Raw genomic sequence first — 11815 nt, forward strand, 5'->3', positions numbered from 1 at the left:
GGCGAGGCGAGCCGGGGCATCTGGAGCGGCGCAGCAGGGCAGAGTGACCCGGCGCGGCGGGGCGGGGCAGCAAGGGGGCCGAAGTGGCGAGGCGGGCCGGGGCGGCGAGGTGGCCCGGGGCTGCGCGGCGAGGCGGGGCGGGGTGGCGGCGCGTGGTTGGGATGAGGGGTGGGAGAGAGAGAGAGATGTAGGGCGAGGGCATTTTGTTAGATAGGGCACAACTCTTTGTCGTCCGGTAGCAGACGATAAAGTGCCTAGCTAACGGACGTTAGTTCGGCCACTTTCTTTGCCGTCTGCTAGCGGACGACAAAGTTACTTTTCCATCAGCTCGCGGACGACAAAGGTTCTATGTCGTCATATAGCTAACGGCAAAGATGGGGCTGAGGGCAAACAATTTCTTTGCCGTCAGTTGCTTCTTTGCCGTCAGCTGCTTCTTTACCGGCAGTTTTCTTCAAGCTGATGGAAAACACCCTCTTTGCCATCAGCTAGCTGACGGCAAAGAACCGACTGCGGCAAAGTTCCTGATTCAGGTAGTGTAACGGTAACAGTGGCAAAAGTAGTAGTAGCAGTTTGTAGGAATTGTAACAGTGGCAATGACAAAGTAACGTAACAAGTATCAAAATGTGAAAAGCTCGTAGGGCAATGGATCAGTGATGGATAATTATGTCGGATGGCATTCATCATGCAACAGTTATAACCTAGGCTGACATAGAACTAGCTCCAATTCATCAATATAATGTAGGCATGTATTCCGAATATAGTCATACCTGCTTATGGAAAAGAACTTGCATGGCATCTTTTGTCCTACCCTCCTGTGGCAGCGGGGACCTAATGGAAACTAAGGGATATTAAGGCCTCCTTTTAATAGAGAACCAAAACAAAGCATTACCACTTAGTGAATACATGAACTCCTCAAACTACAGTAATCACCAAAAAGAATCCCAATTATTGTCACCTTGGGGTATGCGGATCATAACTCGTAATAGGTGTCTACAATTTGAAAGGTAGGATCAAGAATACAAATATATTCATGGAAACATAAAGGGTTCAGATCTAAATTCATGCCACCCGGGCCCTAGTGAAAAGCATTAAGCATAGCAAAGTCATAGCAACATCAATCTTAGAACATAGCGAATACTAGGGATCAAACCCTAACAAAACTAACTCGATTACATGATAAATCTCATCCAACCCATCACCATCCAGCAAGCGTACGATGTATTACTCATGATGGAGGAAGGTTGATGATGATGATGGCGATGAATCCCCCTCTCCGGAGCCCCGAACGGACACCAGATCAACCATCCCGATGAAGAACATGAGGCAGTGGCGGCTCCGTATCATAAAATGCAATGAATCCTTCTCCCTCATTTGTTTCTCCTCGAACGTGAATATATAGAGTTGGAGTTAGGGTCGGAGGAGGTCCAGGGGACCCACAAGGGAGGGGGCGCGCGCCCTCCACCCTTGTGGCATGGTGGGTCCCCTCTGGTTGATTCTTTCGCCAATATTTTGTATTAATTCCAAAAATATTCTCCGTAAATTTTCACGTCAATCTGAGAGCTTTTTTTCTGCCCAAAAATAACACCAAGGCATTTCTGCTGAAAACAGTGTCAGTCGGGGTTAGTTCAATTCAAATCATGCAAATTAGAGTCCAAAACAAGGGCAAAAGAGTTTGGAAAAGTAGATACGATGGAGACATATCAACTCCCCCAAGTTGAAACCATTGCTTGTCCTCAAGCAATACAGTTGACAAACTGAAAGTGATAAAGAAAAACTTTTACAAACTCTGTTTGATCTTGTTGTTGCAAATATGTATAGCCAACATTCAGGTTTTCAGCAAAGATTATAAACTAACCATATTCACACTAACATTTAGGCCTCACATTCCTCATATCAATGGCATAATCAACTAGAGAGCAATAATAATAAATCTTGGATGACAACACTTTTTCAAGACAATCATGATATGATATAACAAAACGGTATCTCGCTATCCATTTTTGAGACCACAAAACATAAATGCAGAGCACCCCTAAAGATCAATGACTGACTAGACATTGTAATTCATGGTAAAAGAGATCCAGTCACAGTCATACTCAATATCAATTAATAATAACACATACAGATGACAGTGGTGCTCTCTAACTGGTGCTTTTTATAAGAGGATGATGACTCAGCAATAAAAGTAAATAGATAGGCCCTTCGCAGAGGGAAGGAAGGATTTGCAGAGGTGCTAGAGCTCGAGTTTTAAAACAGAGATGAATATAATTTTGAGCGGCATGCTTTCATTGTCAACATAACAACCAAGAGATCTCGGTATCTTCCATACTAGATGCATTATAGGTGGTTCCCAAACAGAATGGTAAAGTTTTTACTCCCCCTCCACCAACAAGCACACTCCACGGCTGATCCGAAACAACGTGTACCAGCCATACCAACAACAGTTCCGGGGGAGTTTTGTTTGATATTTATTTTGATTTGATTTGAGCATGGAACTGGGCATCAGGATTACCAGCCACTTTCTCATGAATGACAAGTGAATCAACACTCACCGTGAGAATAACCCACCTAGCATCGAAGAGTGAAGGCTAGCAAAAGATTGAGGAGTGACCAACTAGAGAGCGACAACAGTCACAAACATGCATTGAGATTAACCATCATTGAGTGCAAGCAAGAGTAGGATATAAATCACCATGAACATAAATATCGTGGAGGCTATGTTCATTTCGTTTCAACTACATGCATGAACATGTGCCAAGTCAAGCCACTTGAATCATTCAAAGGAGGATACCGTCCTATCATACTACATCAAAACCATCTTAAAAGCATGTTGGCACACAAGGTAAACCATTATAAACTCCTAGCTAATTAAGCATGGCATGAGTAACTATAATCTCTAATTGTCATTGCAAACATGTGTCATTCATAATGGACTGAATCAAGAATGATGAACTAATCATATTTACAAAAACAAAATAGGTCGAGTTCAGACCAGCTTTTCTCCATCCCAATCATTTCATCAAATATCGTCATTATTGCCTTTCACTTGCATGAACGAACGGTGTGAATAATAATAAACGTGCATGTGCATTGGACTAAGCTGGAATCTGCAAACATTTATTCAAAGGAGAAGACAAGGTAATATGGGCTCTTTGTTAGATCAACAATAATGCATATGAGAGACACTCATCATTTTCATCGTGGTCTTCTCCTCTCAACCCAAAGAAAGGAAAAAGAATTTCAAAGAAACACACTGATTTTTTTTGGAGTTTTTCTTTTTCTGAAGAAATTAAAACAAGAACGAGAAAAACTATTTACATGGGAAAGCTCCCAACAAGCAAAAGAAGAACGAGAAATCTTTTTGGGTTTTCTTTACTACTACTACTAAACAAGGAAGGAAAACTAAAAAGATACTACAACTATTTTTTTGGATTTTCTCAATGTTTTTCAAACACACAAGAAGAAAGCAAGAAAAGAAATAAACTAACATGGATAATACAATGAAAAAGTATGAACACCGACAACTGGAATGAGTGTGTGAACATGAATGTAATGTCGGTGAGAAATATGTACTCCCCCAAGCTTGGTCTTTTTTCCTAAGTTGGTCTATGCCGATGGATCAAAGGAGCCCTCTCCTGGGTACCGAGGAGGATCCTGAGGGTTCCTCAGGTTAGCGAGCTCCTGTGGTTCCCATTGATAAATAGACGCCTCATAAGGATCAGGTGATGGTTCTGGCTCAGGAACTGGGGATCGCGTCCACTCCCAGTATGCATAAATGTCCTCGAGCAAAATGAGGTACCTGCCTGAATGAATATCAAACAAAGAAGGTGCAGGCAGAGTAACAATCTGACAAGTCTCCCGGCTGAATACTAGGTTATAGATGAGTCTCTTATCCTTATCGTCACTAATAAAATCATGTGCTACCATACTATTATAGTCTAAGTATCTAGTGGGTAGCAACATCTTCTCTTCCTCATTGTGCCTAATAGGTATCTCGAATCGTTTAGCAAGGCGTGAAGCATAGATACCCCCAAAGATAGGACCCTCGAACGGTTTAAACTCAACCATCGAGCAACCATAGCGCCCAAACTAAAATCTCTATCAGGAAGTAAAGCATGGCGCAAAATAGCGAGGTCATGGGCACTAAGGTCTCCACTCTCCCCCAACCAATCAAACATCTCCCAGCAAATAATGAGTAATAGCGCAAAACGGGAAAATGCAAGCTACCCACTCTCGCTTCCGACACCCCTCTCTCTTCTCCTATGGTAACTTTATCAATAAAGCCTTCCACGTATCTAGGACGTGGTTCACTGACGCTGCCCTCATAAGGCAATTTGCAAACCTCGCAAAAATCATACATCGTCATCTCCTTATGCTCATCATATAAGTGAAATTCTACCACAGGAGGATTTTCCCTATAACGAAAGTGAAAACTTTGCACAAAGGTATTAGTGAGTAAGAGGTATTGATGACACTTATCGTGGAGGAAGTCGGTGATGCCTGCATTCTCCGCCAAATGATAGAAATCCTCATAAATTCGGGCGGCCCTCAAGAATGCATCGCATGGCCATTCACACGTCGAACCTCCATGGTGCAAGGAAGGCTGTACTTGGGCTTCTTCCTCTCTTCATTCTCATTTTCGTTTGAGCCCCGGCTCGAAGAGCCTCTCAACCATCTCTTCATCATTTCTTTTCTCTGAAATTTTTAATGACTCAAAATAAAAGTGAACCAAACTCAACAAGATTGATAGCAACTACTCCTACAAGTGTCTAGAGGCTATATCAAGCATCAAAACTACTTTGGACCATATAAATTTGACATGGAAGCTCAAGAACAAGGTCACCTCGGTAGCAAAAATTTGCAATATATAAAGCACTAGAACAAAACTTAATTGGACCATTGGAGGAATCACATACCAAAGAACAATCCCCCAAAACAGTTTTGCAAATGGAGATTTGAACAAGGAGATCGAAAATGGCAGTTGAATGAGCATGAACACGGGTTTGAGCAATGGGGTTGTTTTTTCTAGAGGAAGACAAAGTGGATGGGTGCTGGAATAAGTGAAGGGGACCCAGATGGGACCCACAAGGCATGGGGCGCCCAGGGGTAGGGCGCGCCCTCCACCCTTTTGGTCCACTGGTGCAGCCCCCTCGTGTGTTCTCAGTGCCAAAAATCCTTAAATACTCGTTAAAAAATCATACTAAATTTTTAGGGCATTTGGAGAACCTCTATTTTCGGACATTTTTATTGCACGGATAAATCAGAACACAGACGGGTAATAGTATTTTTTGCTTTATTTTGATTAAATAACAGAAAGTAAAAAGTAGGTACAGGAAGTTGTGCTTTCTAAATTCACCCATCTCATGCCCATCAAAAGGAATCCATTAACAAGGTTGATCAAGTCTTATTAACAAACTTCTTTAAAGTGACATGAAACCAGAGATTTTTTTGAATAACACTAGGTTACCTCAATGAGGATATGCATGTCCCTAACAATAATAATATCATATTTCTTTTTGACAGTAGTAAGAGTGAATTCAAAACCTCCAATACTAATAGTTGAAGTTTTTCCAATAGAATGATACTATGAACTTGAGGTTGTTTGTTCGGAAAGTGTACCGTATGCTCATTAGCATTAACATAAAAAGTGAAATTGCCTCTGTTGCAATCAATAACATCCCCTATAGTATGCAAAAAGGGTCTACCAAGGATGATCGACATACTGTCGTTCTCGGGAATATCAAGAATAACAAAGTTTGTTAAAATAGTAACATTTGCAACCATAATAGGCACATCCTCACAAATACTGATGGGTATAGCAGTTGATTTATCATCCATTTGCAAATACATTTCAGTTAGTGTCAACTTATTCAATTCAAGTCTACGATATAAAGAGAAAGGCATAACAATAACACCGGCTCCCAAATCATACAAAGGAGTTTTAACGTAGTTTCTTTTAATGGAGCATGGTATAGTTGGTATTCTTGGATCTCCTAATTTCTTTGGTACTCCACCCTTGAAAGTGTAATTACCAAGCATAGTGGAAATTTCAACTTCCTGTATCTTTCTTTTATTTGTAACAATATCTTTCATATACTTAGCAGAAGGGGACATTTTCAGAATATCAGTCAAACGCGTACGCAAAAAGACATGTCTAAGCATTTCAAAAAAGCTCTCAAAATCCTCTTCATCATTTTTCTTGGATGGTTTAGGAGTAAAGGGCATGGGTTTCTGAACCCATGGTTCTCTTTCTTTACCATACTTCCTAGCAACAAAGTCTTTGTTATCATAATGTTTATTCTTAGGTTGCGGGTTATCAAAATCAAGAGCAGGTTCAGTCTCCACATCATTATCATTACTAGGTTGAGCATCAACATGAACATCATCATTAAAATTATCACTAGTTTCATGTTCATCACTAGATTGTGTTTCAGCATCAGAAATAGAAATATCATCTGGGTTTTCAGGTGTATCTATAACAGGTTCACTAGAAGCATGCAAAGTCCTATGAGTTTCCTTTTTATTATTACTACTAGGAGGACTAGGTGCATCAGTATTAATTCCCTAAGAATCTTGCCGAATTCTCTTAGGATGGCCTTCGGGATACAAAGGTTCCTGGGTCATCTTACCACCTCTAGTCATAACCCTACTAGCATGATCATTCTTCTTACTATTCAACTCATTGAGAAAATCATCCTCTGCCTTAAGTACTTCTTCTTCTTGAGGTTTAACCAAGGAGGCACGGTTACTAATAATCTTAAGATCACTAACAGTTCTACTCATGTAATCACCCAAGCAGTCAAGCATGTAAGCATTATGTTTCAATTATCTACTAACGTAAGCATTTAAATTTTCTTGTTTAACAATAAAAATATCAAACTCATCCAAGCATTGACTAGGAGACTTATTATGAGGAATATCACCTACATGAAATCTATAGAGAGAATTTACCTCTACTACCTGTGTCGGGTTATCAAGACCATATATTTCTTCAATAGGTGGTAGATTCTTAACATCTTCAGCTTTAATACCTTTTTCTTTCATAGATTTCTTTGCCTCTTGCATATCTTCAGGATTGAGAAATATAATACCTCTCTTCTTCAGAGTTGGCTTAGGAGTTAGTTCGGGAAATGTCCAAACATTATTGTTACTCAATATATTATTCAATTGCAATTCAGCTTGCTCAACGGTTCGTTCCCTGAAAACACAACCAGCACAACTATTAGGTGGTCCCTAGAAGCATCGGTTAGTTCATTATAAAATATATCAAGTATTTCATTTTTCTTAAGAGGATGAACAAGCAAAGCATTAAGTAATTGGAGAAGCCTCCCCCAAGCTTGTGGGAGACTCTCTTCTTCAGATTGCACAAAGTTTAATATTTCCTGTCAGGCAACTTTGTTCTTATGAGCAGGGAAATATTTTCAGAGAAGTAGTAAATCATATCCTGGGGACTACGCAAATAGTTAGGAGCAATAGAATTAAACCATAACTTAGCGTCACCCTTTAGTGAGAAAGGAAACAATTTAAGAATGTAGTAATAGCGATTTTTTTCCTCATGAGCAAATAGGGTGGCTATATCATTCAATTTAGTAAGATGTGCCACAACAGTTTGAAATTCATAATCATGGAAAGGATCAGATTAATCCAAAGTAATTAACTTAGGATCGACAGATAAATCATAATCCTTATCAGTACCAAAGATAGGTGAAGTAGCAAACTTAGGATCATATTGCATTCTAGCATTCAAATATTTTTCTTTCCACTTGCATAATAATTTCTTTAGATCATCCCTATCTTTACAAGCAAGAAAGCCCTAGCTACCTCTCCATCCATAACATAACCCTCAGGCATAACAGGAAGTTCGTATCTAGGAGAGCTAATCTTATTAGGTGTTTGAAAGTTTTCAGTTTCAATAATTTCATCATCTTTAGCATAATCAATAGTTCTAACACTAGCAAGGTGTTCATCAAGTAATTCACCCAGTGGCACAGTTTTATCAAGCAAAGTAGTAGCATCATAAGCATCATTCATAGCAGAAGTAGCATCATCAATAACATGCGATCGATATATCAGAATCAATAGCAGGTGTAGGTGTCGCAAGCTTACCCAAAACAGAAGGTGAATCAAGTGCAGAGCTAGATGGCAGTTCCTTACCTCCCCTCATGGTAGAGGGATAGATCTTGTTTTTGGTATCTTTCAGATTCTTCATAGTGATCAACGGATATAAATCCCAAGTGACTCAGTGAATAGATCTATGCTCCCCGTCAACGGCGCCAGAAAAAGGTCTTGATAACCCACAACTATAGGGGATAGCAACAGTTTTAGAGGGTAGAGTATTGAGCTCAAATTTATTGATTCGACACAAGGGGAGCCAAAGAATATTCTCAAGTATTAGAAGTTGAGTTGTCAAAATATCTGCAGCAAAGTATTTAGTAGCAAAGTAGTATGAAAGTAACGGTAACGGTGGCAAAAGTAGCAGTAGCAGTTTTATAGCAATTGTAACAGTGGCAACGACAAAGTAACGTAGCAAAGATCAATATATGAAAAGCTCGTAGGCAGTGGATCGGTGATGGATAATTATGTCGGATGGCATTCATCATGCAACAGTTATAATGTAGGGTGACACAGAACTAGTTCCAATTCATCAATATAATGTAGGCATGTATTCCAAATATAGTCATACGTGATTATGGAAAAGAACTTGCATGACATCTTTTGTCCTACCCTCCCGTGGAAGTGGGGTCCTAATGGAAACTAAGGGATATTAAGGCCTCCTTTTAATAGCGAACCGAAACAAAGCATTAGCACTTAGTGAATACATGAACTCCTCAAACTATGGTAATCACCAGAAAGAATCCCAATTATTGTCACCTTGGGATATGCGGATAAAAACACGTAATAGGTGTCTACAACTTGCAAGATAGGATCAAGAGCACAAATATATTTATGGAAACATAAAGGGTTCAGATCTGAATTCATGCCACTCCGGCGCTAGTGACAAGCATTAAGCATAGCAAAGTCATAGCAACATCAATCTCAGAACAAAGTGGATACTAGGGATTAAACCCTAACAAGACTAACTCGATTACATGATAAATATCATCCAACCCATCATCGTCCAGCAAGCCTACGATGTAATTACTCACGCACGGCGGTGAGCATCATGAGATTGGTGATGGAGGGAGGTTAATGATGACGATGGCTGATACGTCACCAACTTATCTATAATTCTTGATTGTTCCATGCTATTATATATCTGTTTTGGATGTTTTATATGCATTAATATGCTATTTAATATATTTTTTGGGACTAACCTATTAACCTAGAGCCCAGTGCCAGTTTTTGTTTTTCCTTGTTTTTGAGGTTCGCAGAGAAGGAATACGAAATGGAATAAAACCTTGGACCAGAAGACACCCAGGATACTTGGAGATGAAGTCAGAGGAGCCACGAGGTGGCCACAAGGGTGGAGGGCGTGCCCAGTGGGTAGGGCGCGCCCCCTGCCTTGTGGGTCCCCCATGACTCCCCTGACCGAATTCTTTTGCCTATATATTCACATATGTCCCCAAACCACCGGAGGCATCCACGAAAACACTTCTCCACCACCGCAACCTTTGGTACCCATGAGATTCCATCTAGGGGCCTTTTCCGGCATCCTATCGGAGGGGGATACGATCACGGAGGACTTCTACATCAACTCTATTGCCCTTTCAATGAAGCGTGAGTAGTTTACCTCAGGCCTACGGGTTCATAGCTATTAGCTAGATGGATTCTTCTCTCTCTCTCTCTTTGATTCTCAATACCATATTATCCTCGATGTTCTTGGAGATCTATTCGATGTAATCTTCTTTTGCGGTGTGTTTGTCGAGATTCGATGAATTGTGGATTTATGATCAACTTATCTATGGATATTATATGAATCTTCTCTGAATTCTTATTTGCATGATTTGGTATCTTTGTAATTCTCTTCGAACTATCAGTTTAGTTTGCCCAACTAGATTGGGTTTTCTTGCAATGAGAGAACTGCTTAGATTTGGGTTCAATCTTGCGGTGTCCTTTCCCAGTGATAGTAGGGGCAGCAAAGCACGTATTGTACTGTTTCCATCGAGGATTAAAAGATGGGGTTTTCAGCATATTGCTTGAGTTAATTCCTCTACATCATGTCATCTTACTTAATGCATTACTCTGTTCTTCATGAACTTAATACTCTAGATGCAGGCATGAGTTGGTCGATGTGTGGAGTAATAGTAGTAGATGCATAATTGTTTCGGTCTACTTGACACAAACGTGATGCCTATATTTCATAATCATTGCCTTAGATATTGTCAGAACTTTGCGGTTTTCTATCAATTGCTCGATAGTAATTTGTTCACCCATTGTATTATTCGCTATCAAGAGAGAAGTCACTAGTGAAACCTATGTTCCCCGGGTCTATTTTCCATCATATAAGTTTTCGATCTACTATTTTGCAATCTTCTACTTTCAGATCTATAAACCAAAAATACCAAAAATATTTACTTTACCTTTTGTTTAGTTTCATCTATCTCTATCAGATCTCAATTTTTCAAGTAACCATGAAGGGATTGGCAATCCCTTTATTGCGTTGGGTGCAAGTTGTTTGATTGTTTGTGCAGGTATTGGTGATTTGTGCGTTGTCTCCTACTGGATTGATACCTTTGTTCTCTAACTGAGGGAATACTTATCTCTACTTTGTTGCATCACCCTTTCCTCTTCAAGGGAAAAACCAACGCAAGCTCAAGAAGTAGTAGGAAGAATTTCCGGCGCCTTTGCCGGGTAGATCTATGCCAAGTCAAGACATACCAAGTACCCATCATAAAACTCGCATCTCTTGCATTACATTATTCGCCATTTGCCTCTCATTTTATTCTCCCCCGCTTCTTAAATGATTTTCGAAAAGATTTGCCTTTTTTATTAGCCTTCTTTCCGTATGTCTTTTTGTTTGTGTTTCCATGTGCCTTCTATTTGCTTGCATCTTTGCTTGCTATAAATCTATTGATATGGATCCACTTAAAGTTTCTACTTGGATCATCTTCGATCTATATGTGCTCGTGCTGAAACCCCAACTAGTTTAGTTGAGGTAAAATCTTTAGATAAGCATGCTCATTTTGTGCGTCACCATTTGTCTGAAAAAGGGAGACTCTTATGGAATCAAATAAACAGTTCGTTGTGTTATGCTTGGGTTCTTTGTGAAATTTATGATTTTACTTGTTGCTTTAAGAACCCTAAAAAACACCTTCCCTACCTATTTCAGTTTAATCATAATGAAATCCCATCTTCTTATGAAAAGGGTGTTTATAGTTACTATGATATCGAACAAATTGAAGAATTTGTTGCTTTTAAGGGTGTTCATGAAGTTGCTTCTTTGATTGAAAAGTATGATATTACTCTCTACAAATCTGAAAATTCTGACATAGTTAAATATTTCTATGAAAACTATGCTCATAATGCGTATGTTAAGAAATTTATTGAGAGAATATCGTTACCTTGGTAAAAATAATTATATGCATGAATCTATAGATAATTATGATTCCGATAATTTGATTGAAAGATCCCTTGTTGAACATGATGCTTGCTATTCTTATGGCCATGATGCCAATATTTGGGGAGATGAATTTGCTATAGTTCCTTATGTTAAACATGAGATTATTGCTATTGCACCCGTACTTGATAGTTCCTTGAATCAAAAGCATCATTGCAATGATGTTATTATAAATTCTATTAATGTCAATTATGTTAATGATATGCAAAACCCCAAGCTTCGGGATGCTAGTTTTGCTATGTCCACTACTTGTTGCAA

The sequence above is a fragment of the Triticum aestivum genome, chromosome 4B, assembly GCF_018294505.1.
Source record: "Triticum aestivum cultivar Chinese Spring chromosome 4B, IWGSC CS RefSeq v2.1, whole genome shotgun sequence".
Taxonomy (NCBI): Eukaryota; Viridiplantae; Streptophyta; class Magnoliopsida; order Poales; family Poaceae; genus Triticum; species Triticum aestivum.